Below are 16,297 nucleotides of genomic sequence, written 5' to 3' on the forward strand. Positions count from 1 at the left end.
TGCTGTTTTTTTAAATGCTGATGCTGATGCTAGTTCTATCCTGATCCTACTTATGCTGATCCTGATGCTGGTTTATGTAACAAAATTAGTTCCCTGCACTGTATAGAACATCATCACTTGACCGACTTCATGTCATATCCCAATGACACTCTTAAAATGATATTTTATTTCTTAAATGTTTTCATATAAGTTATGTGGTAATAACAAAACTTCATGAAATGTGTTCTTTTTGTAGGGCTACGCTCCGTTGATTTCTACGTAGTGAACCTTTACAGTGCTGTGAATATCACTTTTTAAATATATATTTCTTTTTAAAAATTTGCCATTGAAGTATTTATTCTTTAAAAAGCGTCCTTGCAAAAAAAGTACCTTACATGGGATTTATTGAAGGTTTCGTGGGATGGTGTTTCTATATTATCCTATAGGAAATATTTAGAATTGCTTAGATCACAATTCTTTTTTAAAGATATTTAAAAAAAAAATTGTTAAGAAAAGCAAGATAACACTTATTATAAATATTTTTGTTAAATCACAAAGAGACAGAAAAGCAAATATTTGAGGACTGTGTCATCTGACCTTAACAAGCCAATTTTTCTGCATATTTAGAAAGAGGAAATTTTATGTTAGTTCCAAACTTCTTTCCTCCCTACAAACTCTTTAAATACACTTTCTTTATAATCAGTTTTTGTATGGCTAACCTTGATATTCATGTCTATGTACAACATCCGGATTGTTTTCAATTTGCAATTTATTTTCAGTGTTCTTTTCCTGTGTGTAATTTAAGCAGAATTATGTCTCGAATTGATTTCAAATAACAATTAAAGTGGAACTAAGCAGAAAAAAATAGATACTCGGTATTCCTCCATTGCTTTGATGATTAAATTGCTACTTTTAAACAAACTAAAATGAAGTTAACTACTTATTGCAAACTGTTTATAATGCAAGAAGAATAATTTTATGCTTATTATATGAGTTCAAAAGAATAAAAACTACATGCACATGTATAGTTATTACTCACTGTTTATTTTTGCCTTTTATACTTGCAAGCACTTTTGGATAGGTGAAATTTCTGTCAAACAAATAATTCGCCCAGTTATAAACTTTCCGGTCGAAACAATAGCAACAACGAAACGTGAGAGGATATTATATGATTTTAGAAAATTATGCATGTTTGTGAGATTTAGTACAAAATACAAAACACGTTTAAAATTAAAATGTTGATCGAAGCCTAATCAAACTATTCTTAGAAAAGACATATTGAAGAAGGAAATGCCCTTCAGACCTAGGATTCAATTTTTCTTGGAAAAAGAATATCTCTTAAGATAAAAAAAAAAACAATAAAAAAACAAACAAGTTTCATAATTCGGTACACAATTTTTAATGAGTTCTGAAGTCATTATAATTAAACACATTACCTGGATCCTTTTTAGTGAATGACAAAAAAAAATAAGAATAACAATTTGCTGATAATTGAAAGTATTTCTAGAGAGACCTGGTATTTTGATGTTTATACGTTGAAAATATTAGACAGAGTACTTCCATCAATAAAAAATTAACCAAAAGTACATGGAAACTTTTCGTTACAAATAAAGATTTAAAGCATTGCTTTGCTTTTACGTGTATAGGACATTTAAATCCCGAATCCCAAATCAAAGGTAGATTTCTCAAATACCACATAGATGCACATTTATATTTTAAATAAGGAAGTTAAATGTATTTATACATATCTGTCGCTCAAACGTTTATCAACTCTCGTCGAATATTTGTGGCATGGAGATTTTGAGATATCCATACAAACTTTAATTGTACATATCATTGAATTTACTAAATTGTATTCAAACGGACTGAACATGGTGTTTATTAATAATGTAATGCATATGACTTTTATTTATTTATTTTTTTTTGAGGAAAAACTTAACTTGGAGACTATCATCCTGTTTTCTTTCGAACTTGATCATGAGTTGGTAGGATTGAATGTTTTGTCTGGCTAAAGGGCTTAGAAAAAGAGGAAAAAAGTCTCTTTAGAGGTTGTAGGTGTAGGGGATCGTACTTATAAGGAAAAAAATAGCAGTTGAACTACAGATTTTGCATGAGCAATAATAAGAATTATGATTCTAGGTGTATTATAAGTCATAATATTAATAAAATTAAAACCGTAGAAACAGTTAGATTTTCACAATTTTATTAAAACAATTATAAATCAATTTTGACTTTAGTATTTTGTCAGTATAGATCATAAAATTACACACAAAAAGATTAAGACAACGACATCCAGTGTAGCTTACTTACGTTCACCTTCAATTAAAATCTAATCAAATTGTGGCAGAGGGAATTTAAAAGCATTTCAGATTTTTTTTGTTAATATGATAGCACTTTATCAAAATCAGATAAACATAAAAAATTATGCATTGCATCTTAATCGCTTATATAGCATATACGCATTTCTACGCATCTGACTTGAAAGAAAAGCATAGTTTGAAAAAAACATTCATAACTTCGTTAATGCTGCAAATATCAGATTAAATCTTGCACCGTTGGAAAGAGAAAATCATAATTACGTTAAAAAATTTACAGAAAAAAAATATTGGTTGTACCAGTTTTTTTGCTAACGTGAATTAAACTTTGCGCACTGTTTGAACATTTTTTCCATTATCAAAATCAATGCAGGGGTAACATCTTATATGTAAAAATGCTAAATTCTGGTGATAACCTCCCAACCCCACAACGTCCTCATAAATAAGTAAAATTGGTTTGTAAAAATCATGTAAAACATGCTTTTAGTGCAGTCTAATTTTCAACACAGCAATAATCTTTTTTTTAATATACTGAACTTAGCAAAAAAAAAAAAAAGAAAAAAAAAAAAAAAAAAAAAAAAAAAAAAAACTAGAATGAAACTAAATATTTAATAAATGAAAATTCAGGCATGATTATAGTGTATTTCCTTGCCATGTCAACTGAAATAATATTTTTTATAATCATTTTCAGAAACTACACAATACCTGCTTTCAGAATATATATACATTGGTATACACAAAAATTAGAAGATATACTAAAAAAATGCATCAAAATCTCAAATATCTACTTGTGTGCAAAGGAAGATTGAATTCGAACAGAAACTGTAGGAGTAGAGGAGCATTGAAAGTCTTTCACAAAAAATATAGTGTAATTAAATTACAATTTCAACAATGTTCATTACAAAAAAAAATAGTTAAGTGACATTTATGTGTTAGGCCTAGATTGTTGTCAATTTTTGAAAAGTTATGCTTTTTGTGAAAAGTTATACTGAAATCAACCCACAACGTAGGATAAAAAAGTTTTTAAAGCAATTCACAGAGATCTATGTTTTTGATCGAAATCAAAAACAAATATATAGTGAATACAATATAGCCTTTTCCATACTACATCCTGTATCAGCCCGAGACACCAATATCAGGCCCTCTGGATGATATTGGTCGAGGGCTGATACAGGATGTGATGTGGAAAAGGGTGTGTATTATTATGTTGATTACATACTTAGTTTTAAAATACAGCACACATTTAGTTGAGAAAAAATAAGTAAATAGTCATGCATGGACTTCTTACATTCATGTTCATGGTCTATTGTCTTGTACGGTTTGGTTTTGTTTCTATTTCTATTTCAATGCACTCTATCCGTAGTTTGAAAATAATCTATTGTCTGTAAATTAGAATATCCTTCTTTTCAAAAAAGTAAAATTAAGAGAATATGAACCCACCAAAAATTTTGTATGGTCACAAGTACTGTTATTGTGGTTTAACCCTTTCTCTTCCGGCGCATTTTACGTGATTTTGGAGGCCTTTTGACATGGCATTATTAAATTATTTCTAACTTTTTTATCCAAGGGGAAAGCTATTCACAATGCATACCATTTTGTAGGAAATTTCTTACAGATGATATTTAATGACTGTTTAGATACTCAACCACTGACCTTCTTAGTGAAAATTGAGGTCAAAGGTCAATTAAGTGCAAAATTTTATGGAATTTTTTGATACTTTTTCAACTTTAAGCTAAATATTAAGTATGATGTATGATGAAATAGGAAATTTGGGATATACCCACAAAAGAGCATCATACTGTACTACACGAAACACATAAACTTTTTTTTTCAATTCTGCATATAACTACTTAAAAGGGGTTGCTAAGCAACGCAGAATTCTTTAATTTTCGGGCAGAGATTTTCATTTTTTACTTATCCTAGACACATTTATGCATCCCAGCACATATAAAAGTTAGATGTGAGGTCATAAAATTGCAAGGGACATACAACAGATAAATTGTCTTAAAGTTTGACCTTATTAGAACTACTTTTAGGAGGTCAAAGGTCAAATAAGTGCAAAAGTTTCATCAATTTTTTTTCAACACTTTTCAATATTCTTGCCATAATTTTACACAATGGATGCTGAAACTCAAGAAGGGATCAAAACTGCTATATCCATGCATCATTTTATTTCAAATATCTGTTTAATGACCTTTAAGTGGTTGCTAAGCAACATCTTTTTAAATTTTTTGGCTATATACATGTTTGTTATTTCACATTCTGGACACATTCTAGACACTTTTTGTATATTTCATGATATTGTTTGGAAGATATGGGCCCTAAAGATGAAAGAATATTTTAATATTACAAATTGACCTTGACACTCTTGTTCTTCGGGGGGTCAAGGTCATATCAGTACAGAATTCTGCTTTAAACTGTAAGTAAATATCAATTTTGAAATGCTTCAAACATGGATAAATCATCTAATAGTTGACGTAATAAAAATGGCGAACGACAAAATTTGCAAGAATTCTGGTCTGCTTCTTACAAAGTCCTAGCAAAACATGTATACTATCTTTTTGTTTAACAAGAAATCCATTCACTTGATGCCATTAAAAATAATCTTTATTTTTATGGATTTAATCTAACAAGAAAAAAACAAAATGATTTCATTACAAGATTTTTCTGGTATAACAGAGCTTAAGGGTACAATAAAGACTTGGCATGTTATCTTGGAGGGAAATAATAATAATAGATAGCATTGACAATATTTACCGCAAAACTGTTTAGTCAATAAATTGAAAATTTGACGCTTATATTCAAATATATATATTCAAAAATATTGCAAGATGAATCCCAAATCAGACTGAAATCTTCAATAAAATGTTGAAGAGCACTTTTAATGTGTGTCCACCATTCTATCAGCTGTCATTTCTCTGTAAGACTGGAAGAAATTCTTTAACTTGTCCAAGGCATTATTATTTGCTGTCAAGTACAAGTGATCAGCTTCTATCCTGTTAAAGATTTAAGTATTTTTAAACAGATACATGTCATTGTGTATATAAATTTATATTTATAAATAAAATTAAGAATGCTAAAATTACTACATTTATTTGATTTTCCTTTTAAAATTAAAATTGTATTTATTATGTGATCCAAGTAGCTAAATGATATTGTTAAGTCAATGTATCAGGACTGATAATTCAACAACCTTGTAGTAAACCATCATGGTAAAATTACTGAACTAAAACAAATAGCATATATGGCAATCTGACTAAAGCCAGACCTCTGTTTACGCTATCGCAACATGTTAAAAAAATCTGGCATTAGATTGCTACGAAAGCCAGGAAGGGACACATAAATTTTTCAAAAAAGTAAAAAATGATATTGAATCGAATTAGACAATCCAATCCCACGGATTACTAAATTGTTCCCTCGATTTACAATATGAGATCTCGAATTACACAATCCGATCTGAAGAATTACTAATTCGCCCCCTTGATTCATAATTTGAGATCTCGAATTACATACCGGTAATTTGTTTTCACAGATTGATAATTCGACATCTCGATTTGTTACAACGTCAGTCTTATGATTTTGGAAATCTGTGCTCTTGAATTTCATTACATATATGAACAGATACATCCAACCATTTTAATCAATAAGTGCGTTCCATTTATTTTGTTTCAGCAACCGGTCGTTTCAAACCTCTCTCATAACTAATTCAACGTATATTTATTTTAGAAATATTATGATTACACAGGACCCATATTCACTTTTACAACTAGGACTTTCAATTATTCTAATATACAAGTAACACAAAAACCTCTAAGATTTTTTGTTGTACAAATATCAGTACTAGCACATGAATTTGGAAATTTTCAATCATGTAATTTTTTCTCATTTTGGACCGTAATATGTAATAAAAGTTAGGATGTAAAATACTTCAATATTCTATTTTTTAAACATGTATTACCATATCCGATATGTACAGATTAGTAATTTAAACGAAATCATGGGAGGGGTTTACATTCCGAGGGAATGAATCATTTAAACTCAGAGAATGAATTATACAATCTGAGATAACGGATTGTGTAATTTGAGGGAACGAATTGATAATCTGTGAGAATGAATTGGCAATTTGTTATAACAGGTTGTCAATCCGAGAAAACGGATTGTATAAATCAAGAACTCGGGTTACTTTCATAAATTTTAAAAAGTCTATGTCCCTTCATGGCTTTCATAGATTTCATACCTGCATGGCTGCCAGGGTTGTAAAAAGAAAGGAGACAACAGACTGCAATGTTACTTCAGGGCAAAATTCCTGGGGCAAAGCTGTTCGTGAGCATGGGAGTGTTGATAAACCATCCAGTGAGTTTGACCCACCCATGTATATGACGTGCCATAATTGAAAAGTGTCTGAAAAATTGAGAAAATTGAAATTCTAACCACATACTTTATGCAGATTGGAAATACTTAAGCAGTCTATAAAAACATCTTGTTCCATATCTCCCCATTCATTCAGATACATATTACATGTTTAAATAATGTGTCTGTATGACTAATCAAGCATCATAAGTATTATGTGTTTCAAACACTTATTTTTCAAAATATAAATCAAATGTTTATAAACTTGTATGAATGCAATATCATGAGAATGACACAAATGAAATTAATCTTTATTTTTTGAAATTTTAGAAATACAGAAATTTCCAATACCAAAACAAAAATTTACCTGTTTATTGGTGTCCTTACATATTAATTGACCTTCGTAGTTCATGGTGGTCTTAGAAAGTGGGTATTCACAGATGAAAGTATTGTTGTATATGGTGAAAGCACCCTAAAAATTCAATGTGAAAGTGATACATGTACACACTGGTACATACATACTGAAAACAACGATCCATTTTTATGACAACTTTGATTTTACTTTGAACTTACGAGTGATTGTCAAAAGCATCAAAGTTCAAAAGCAATGCAAAATTGGCTGAACGATACGAAATACGCACACTGAAACATAAATATCTAGTACATGTGTACGTTTAGTTTTCTTTTGAACGTGAACTAATGCGTTTTAAACTTAAAACTTTTCAGTCAATATCGACGTATTCTCACCTGCTAATACCAAAGGCATTTCCCTATTATTTGATTCATTGATGTGAGGATCTTCGTCGTGAAATAATCATGAAAATTGACGTTCAGATTTCGGATCATGTTTTTGTTTACAGCTACCACAGCGGAAACACGTGGTTATTTCAATTCATATCAAGTAATACAGTAATGAGTCGTATAATTATAAATACGAGTTTTTGTATTGTTAAATATAGATCTAAATAAATTGCAAATTAATAAGTATACAGTATAACAAAATACAACAATATTAAAATCTGATTGATTTTTTTTAGTAAAGATCAACGTTTTGGAAATTTACAATTTTTATCATATATTGTATATCACTTCAAGAAATATGTATACATCATGATGAATAAATCAACATTCACTTCACAAAAGGCAGGACGAAAGTATATATTTGTTTTTTGAAATCTTTTTTTTTTGTTTTGTTTTGTATTATGCATTTATTTCAGTAAAAAATATATTTAAATGGTCAAAAAAGTCTTTTAAAAGAATTTGTTGTTTCTAGTAAGACGCAACAATATCGACCTTGACGTTACATGTACATATTGACCGATTTTCCCATAAAAACTATGCGAAGGTCACAAATTCAAATTATCGTAATTAAGAAAACACTGAGCGTATGAAGACCTATAGGGGCTTGTTGGAAAGAAAATTTTTTTCTACTTTTACCAGCTTTATTTTGTTTTCCCTATTTCAACACAGAAATAAACGTAAAACTGAGCTTTTTTTTAAATATTACGAATAAAATCGAGAAAAAAACACATAAGTGCAAGAAAAGTCTTGTTTTTAAAATATACCTTAAAGTAATAACAATAATTTTAACATATTTTAAAGGTAGAAAAAATATGCTTTAAGAATATACCATGCTTTCTTATACAGTTAATCAGGAAAAACATTGTCAATCGTCTGGAAAATCGGCAATCGCTTTGGAAAATTACGCAATTTTCAAAAAGTCTCGTTTGTCTTTACAACGTAGAATCGATTAAATACCGGCAATCAAGATATAATCTTTTTAGATATTTAAAAAGTAGAGAAAATTTCCAAAAAGATGATATATAGCTTATATACCTTCATGCTACCATAAATTATATACGGAGATCTTATTTTCGCAAAGTCGTGTTTTAACGCGCCACCGGTCAATTTGACTGGTACGGAAGTGAAGGGGTTAATTAAGGAGGGGTGTGATATTGATCCGTATCAGCCCTGCAGGGCTGATACGGCTTTTTCGACGTCAGGCATATCGCGTATGCAAAAATCCTGTATTTATTACTTAGTATGTAATAAATAGAATTATTGATCTTAGTGTAGTCTAATTGTCTGCAAAGTTATCTCAGACCAAAACTGTAAGCAGAACACTATTACTGTTTTAAAAATCATTCACAGCATTTTTCTATTTCCAGATACCATGGTAACACTGTAAATAAAATTTAGTAATCAATGCTTATGATGACATGCTTTATTGAAGTTTATGTTTTGAAGATATATACCGAAATACGATTAAAACTGTAGGAGAGGCAGCAGTTTGAAAGAATTTAATCGATGTTACCTAGGGGAAGAGATGATCAAGGTAATTAACTAAATTAAGCTTTTCCATGACACGTATCTAGAGTTTCAAATTTTGATGTATCACAGTTTACAGCAAAGAAAGTTTTGTTTGTTGTTTTAGGTCCCCATACAGATTCGTACTCATATAGAGACGCCACCACTTGCCACTGGAGAGCTTCAAAGTTTGATTTTTATTCAACACTCAGTTCCAAAGAGTAGTGAGAAATCTTTTTCGTGCCAGCACCAACCGCGACATGGGACTTTATAAAGTCTCCTCTAAAAGACTGGTCTCTGCATCCCACAGGGGAATTTGAACCCGCAAATTTTTTTAACATTTTAAAAAAATTTTTATGTATAAGAGGGGTGAAAAGTTTGAGTGTTATCGTCAACATACTTTATTTATTAATTTATACTTGATGCTCAATTCATATAGATATAACAATAAAATACAAGCATTCTGCGCAGTCGTTGCTATGCTGGGGTCTGGTTTCATCAATCGGGGGCTAACAAATGTTTTTTTTTTGACAAATCATACTCAAATAATTTACAGTACCAACCAGACCAAATCTGACACAAAGCAGCCTCAAAGCAGTCCCGGGGACTGCTTTAAAGGACTTCGACTGCTAAAGCAGTCCCACAGCAAATCCCAGAGCAATCCCACGACAGTTCGAGAGCAGTCCAGCAGCAGTCCCAGAGCGGTCCAATTAGTCCAAGATAGCAGTCCCAGTGGCCGGGGTTTCTTAATTTGATGGGCGGAGCTATTTCAGAAATGAGATTTGCAATGAACAATAGAACTTTAAAAGGCAGTAGAAATTGATTCTGGGTAGTATGACAGGAATCCTTACATACATGTATATGCGTAATAAAAAATGTAAAAGTGTTAACCGTGGCTGCCACCTCCCCACCCCCCTAAAAAAAATACGCTGCTTCTATACGAAAGCAGTGCCTACAGCTCTTCACATCTTCCATATTTAGATATGAAGTCTTTTTTTTTAAAATCTTTAAAAAATCACATTTCTCATACTTTTGAAGTCCTAAATATTATTCCAAAGTAAATATGGGACATTTTATTGGGTCATAATTAGCTTGTAGGAAAAAGAAAATCATTTCTTTAATGATTTTATATCATGGAAGTTCAATCATATGTTTAATGTAAAACAAAAGGGTGAATTTGAATTTCTAACATCACTTCCATATTTAAAAAAGAAAAATTCAAATTTTTTCCAGTACTTTGAGTGTTTCCTCGCCTCGCTAGTCTTTTTAATTATATTATATATCAATAATTCTCATTCTCCTCTACTATGCTTTATGTACGTATTTTATTTAAAGAAAATCAGAAGTCATTCCTTACCTTGTTTATAACCATTATTTTCGGGACTTACAGAGGACATTGTTCTAGAAGTTAGAAAAATGGATCTTGTTTTTTCCTCTTCGAGTAAAATGCGCTCTCTTACCTGTATTTGTATTTACATATAAATGCATCTTTGAATTTTTATTTCTACATAAATACAAAGTACGAGACATAATGCTTATAAATGTTGCTTTTTTTTGCAAAATAATGCAAAATTTTCACGGGAAGTTATGCATACTTTTTTATGACTATCTTTTATTCATTGTTGACTTTAAATGGGGTACTAGATTTGTAGAGATTTTGGTAATCTGTCAATATATTTGCCTTGCAAAATAAGAGAACCATATTCTTTTTAATCTTGAATAAGTAATAAATAGCTTTTGGGCGACATTCACAAATATTTGACCCGTTATGAATAAACTACTTTAAGTACATTGTATTATACCAGGTGAAATCGACGTAAACAACATTAAATTATCATCTTTAAACGTTAAAAGCAATTTGACCTCAACACAAACACTATATAAGTTTCTTCTTTGAATGCATCGGAAGAAAATTTTGAAATGGTATTGATCTTTATATATTTCATCATATCTGGTATATAACTTTTAACATAATTTTTGTAATAAGTCATTGTCAGTAGCATTTTGTTATATAGATTTAATGAATTGATTGACATAGATAAAATATGAGGCATACAAATGTATCAAAGAAAAAAATTGTTTAGCTTAAAGTATCTTTAAAAGACACTTCTGTTTGTAAGTCAATATAAGTGCACTCAAAGGGAGCAAAAGGGAGTAAGTGGTACTAGAAGACTAATCACAACACGGAAATTTTTGCATTTTTTCAGTGGCAATGAAAACAAAGGTATATTTTTCTCGTCGGAGCTATACATCAGTTATACAAAATCGTTTAAAACATACCTGGAATGAAGTTGTATGATCCAAGGATGTTCCATGACCTTGGCTAAGCGTCATTCCGGGTAGCTCAAGGTCAGCTTCAGAAAAGGCAATACAGAATAATGTACGGTTTGGGCTTTATTGTGCCCGAAAAAAATTATGTTCTTAAAAAGTTATTAAATTTGCTTTAACAAGAGTTCAGCAGACGGATGTAACAAACCATTAAAGAATATTAGCATGAAGGAGGACCATTCTAGAAATATGACGTCATTAATATGGTACATTTGTAAGTGTGATGCGGAAAAGACCCAAAATAATTCATTTCTGTGTCAAGGATCTAAGTTTGTAAATAGAGAAACATTGAACTTTTATACGTAGCAAAGTGCAAATTATAATCCAACTTTATTATGAGGAAAAGAAAGGTTATTGGTATAAAATTGACAAAATAAAATCATGACGGATCTTATATTTTCTAATGGAGAAAAACTGGATGTCTAGGACTTATTTAATTTTTTTTTACAGATACATATTTATGTCTTTTTTTACACAATGGTCTTCTCTGTTCAGCTGATTTAGTTAGCAAATAACAACTAAACTTATCAATTCGTATAAAAACAGTTCTATAAAATACGCATAAATTCTATACAGCAGATAAAAACAAAGCAAGGATCTTGGGCAACAAACTTATCGGCATGATGTCATTTTGGTAAAACAAATGTATTTTATGTGCTGTCAATAGCAAATCAAGTATTTCTTATTTTGAAAGAAGAAAATTTCTTATTTAGAATAAAAATATTCTTGACAGATTTTAGACAACTATTGAATTTCTATTAATGAAAAAAAAAAATGTTTAGTGCGATTGTTCAATAATAATCAGGGATACATTAATATATTTTACCGTGTTTTGTACTGGTTTAGCATATTTCAATTCGAATCTATCCAGAAGTGCCTAATTATATCGCTTTTTTTAGAAGAGTGCACTTAATTGATCTTAACCATTTTTTTGAATACAAATAAGGGATTACTTCCTTAACATGAAAAGTGCTGCTACTTCCTTAGATCGAGAGATTGGATTAAGGTCAAACTTATTTCGATATCAGCCAAATTACTTTGAATTATCTTTTGTAATAAAATGCAAATTTTATTTAAAACAGCACTTTCTTAAAAGTACAAAGCAGCAGAGACAGTTAATTACATGTTTTATCAATTTAACCAGGGTTTGTCCTTACGATATTGAAAATTTTCCATGACAATTATCCAATACACAATAAATGCACGTGACTGTCCGTCGATGGGACCTATCTGTTTAAGAATTTATCATTGAAGTGTTTCTACTAAAAAAAAAAGCGTCCTCGCCAAAAAATTGAGGTACCTTACATGGAATTTTTGGAAGGTTTCGTGGGATGGTCTTTGTTTATTATCCTATAAAAGGATATGGAGATAACGAACAATGTTCAATCTCAAACTCCATAAAACAATACAAAATAAGAGCAGAGCAAACACGGACCTCCGAAACATCAAAGGTGGGATCAGGTGCCATGGAGTGAGCATCCTCTGCCGACCGGTCACACCTGCCGTGTCCTCCTTGTCATGATCAGGAAATAAAGGAAAAAACCGTCGTCAATTCAGTGTATAAATAATAGACTAACAATACATGTAAGTATGAAAAAAGTCAGTCAGCATTTGACGCAATGATTAATTGTATTTGCTGACAAGGCCATCGGCCATAGAACTTTTGAAATGCTCAGCAATTTTTAAGACCGATATGGAAAAATTGACCTTTTTCGCCGTTTTAATATGTATTACTTCTTTTAAAAAAATATTACAAAGCAACTAAATACTTGTAGAAAATGTAATATAGCTATCAATAATAGATAGGACCGGGCCGCAGTTATTACCAGTTATATCGCATGTATCAGCTGTTTGTTCACATGACTTGTATAGAAATAGAATTGTTAAGCTGAATGTAGGAAATGAGGATAGTGCAAGGGCATACGCTTGTTTTTCATGAAAAAATTGATACACATTAAAAGATATTTATATCATTTACCCAAAAAGTGCTGGGAGCTAGTCTGTGCTGTTTACGAAGTACTGAAAATTTTGCTGTAAATGCTTATAATAGCTAAAAATTTCCACTTCGCTTAAGTTCTGTTATAAATAAAAATAATGTTATGCAGACCAAGATCAGCTCCCAGCACTTTTCAAAATAAACACCATATGAGCATTAAATATTCCAAATTTCAGCTCAAACAAAATAGTCTATGCCCTTGCACTTTTGATGTAAATCACGAATACGCTTATCGTTTTAGTGATATTCTCTACATTCCTTGTCCCTGGGCAGCTCCAATGCTACTAGATAAATTCACATTCTATACAAATTGTATTTAATGAATTATTTTCTTTTAGTTTTAATGATTAGGTCTAAAAATTAGCAATGGTATCATATTTATTTAAGCATTCTTGTAAATTATTTAACCAGCGAATCTAGGCCTCTGGATCACCTATGCTGCGTCATGTCAAGGCTGATGATGTCATATTTGACGAATGGCTTTCTTCTATTACTCGACTGTATTGCTATCAAGTATTGTAATTTTATGAGATTTTATGAATTATTGATAATATAAATAAATTCAAGTTGTTATTTACGCGTGATCATGTCGTTAATTAATTTTTGTGGCTTGTCAAATTTCAATGACGTCACAATCACACTTCCAATACAGTGTGCAAGGAAGGCGAACTAGGACCTTCCTTAACATAGCTGAGTGATGACTTTAAACGAGACTGTTGATATTCTTGTTTCATCAACTTGCTTGTCAATAGTTTACCTCGTTTTAGAAAATGTTCATATGTAGAGCATTCTCTTGCGTATCGAATAAAATGAGATATATATACTCCGTATGCAGGTGATAGGAAAAATTTAGAATTGCCAATATCAAAATTCTTTTTTATGATATTTAAACACTCTTTTGAAGAGCAAAATAACACTAATTATAAATATTTTTGTTAAATCACAAAGAGACAGAAAAGCAGATATTTGAGGATCGTGTCAACTGACCTTCATAAACCAATATTGCTGCATATTCAGAAACAGGAAATCTAATGTCAGTTCCAAACTTATTTCTTCCCTACAAACTCTTAAAATAGAGTTGATTTATAATCAGTTTTCGAAAGGAAAAAAGCCATATTCATGTCTGGGTACAATATCCGGCTTGCTTTTCACTTTGCAATTTATTTTCAATGTTCTTTTCCTGTGTGTAATTTAAACAGAATTATGACTCGAGTTGATTTGAAATAAAAATCAAAAATGGAAGTAAGCAGGAAAATAGAAACTAAGTATCCCCCCTCCGCCTTTGATGATTGAATTGCTAATTTTGAATACATTGACTTGAAGTTTACTACTCATTGCAATATGAATTTAATGCAGGAAGAATTATTATGAGTTCAAAAGAAAAATAATAGAACAGAAGATTTCTCGCTATCCCTCTCTATGACCCCCCCCCCCCTCCCTCCAATGTTTTTTGCAGTTGGTGTTCCATACGCTAGATAGCCTTATCACGTGACCAAACTCGTCTTATTGAAAATTGAATGTCAACGTAAGATACATATTATATATTCAAAAGCATTGATAAATGAAAAAAAGTGTAAAATTTTTACAATGTTGTAGGTCAGCAATTATACTAAATAAGGTGAAAATGATAAAATAATGTTACATATTTTCCTGCAGTATTTGATATTGAATTGGTTAGAATAATGCAAGGAAATGAAAGTCGTGCTGCATATCTATTTTAAAAACGCAAAAGGAGGACAATCCGTTATGCATGTTTGATTATTGAACTAGCCAAAAGAGGGAACGTGGGGATGTTGTTGGGGTCGCTAATCTTATATTATTTCATATGTTTCTTGTATTTTCTGTACATACTAAACCCACTACGCAAAATGACTTTCAACATAATCTTTGGCTATTTCTAAAAAAATTAATTCTAGTTGTAACATGTCATGTGATTGGTTAAAGGGTTTTATCTATTTTGTATAACATAACTTGCCTACGTAACAATGAGTTAGGTCAAAAAAGTATTACTCGCTTAACGTTAACTTTTAAAATATGCAATATTTGAAGCCTTTTTTCGAAGTAACAAAAAATAGAAAAATTGTCTTATTGCTTACATTGATATTGAATTATAAGGAATGAAGCTTATTCCAACTTATGTTATACGATATAATATATCTTAGGGCAGTTTACGCTTTATGATAAACCACTTCGCGGTTTATAGGTCGTAAATTGCCCCTAGTTATCTTATGTTGTATAACTAAAGTTGAAATAAGCTCCACTCCTTAAGTTTTTTTCTAAAGATTTCAATTAATCAGCCGTTTTTACGATCGAGTAACCGGGTACTATGTAAAATGTAAATAACTGTCTGATAATTTTCTTTAACCCATTTAAGCTCCGTAAACCTCAATCCGACAGTACCGTTCGAACACAACCTAACACCAGAGCGAAACCGAAACGGACCACAGGTTCGCTTCGCGGGTTCGCTCAGGGTCTGCTTCGGGTTCGCTTTCAGAAATGTTGGGACCGTTCTGTGTGCGCTCCGGGTTCGCTCCGCGTTCGCTGGTGGTCAGCCCAGAGTCCGCTGGAGCGAACCCAGCGTTCGCTTTCTGGGATCACTTTACGCACTGATGCGTGAAGGGGACCCCAATTTAATCTAGCCGCCAGTAAGCCCCGCATCTTGTATATTGCAATACAGTAATGGAATTGTGGAATCGATCATTGTTGTTTTGGCGACGATAGATACATGTACACTGTACATGTATACAGTGACATTATGGAGAACATTGATACATTTTCCAAATTTCAACTTTACATTCGACGTAGATTTATAATTAGTTCCTTGATTCTGCTCTTTGAATTTCGATCCCGAGACGATCCCGAGAAATCCCAGGTTATTTAACATTGGGCTTCTAGGCATTCATTTTTTTAATCTATAACGTGAAAACAAAAATAGAAGAAGGGGAAAGATGTTAAATTGATTTTCATCGTATCTAATGGTGTAGAAGTGAATTATGGAGCGAGTTTAATATAAATCAGAATG

The 16,297-nt window shown here is 31.2% G+C and overlaps 1 long non-coding RNA gene across 1 annotated transcript; it reads right to left on the minus strand.

The window, feature by feature from the left end:
* Window positions 1–6,536: 6,536 nt before the first annotated feature.
* LOC134270952 (uncharacterized) lies at window positions 6,537–7,708 on the minus strand. The gene is made up of 3 exons (XR_009992913.1): window positions 7,392–7,708; window positions 7,012–7,116; window positions 6,537–6,695 (listed from the first exon to the last, which is right to left on the minus strand). It is a non-coding gene; the product is annotated as an uncharacterized LOC134270952 (long non-coding RNA).
* Between the last annotated feature and the right edge of the window lie 8,589 nt (window positions 7,709–16,297).

The sequence above is a fragment of the Saccostrea cucullata genome, unplaced genomic scaffold (genome assembly GCF_032062105.1).
Source record: "Saccostrea cucullata isolate Sc308-1 unplaced genomic scaffold, CSIRO_AGI_Scuc_v1 ctg767, whole genome shotgun sequence".
In the NCBI taxonomy this organism is placed as follows: domain Eukaryota; kingdom Metazoa; phylum Mollusca; class Bivalvia; order Ostreida; family Ostreidae; genus Saccostrea; species Saccostrea cuccullata.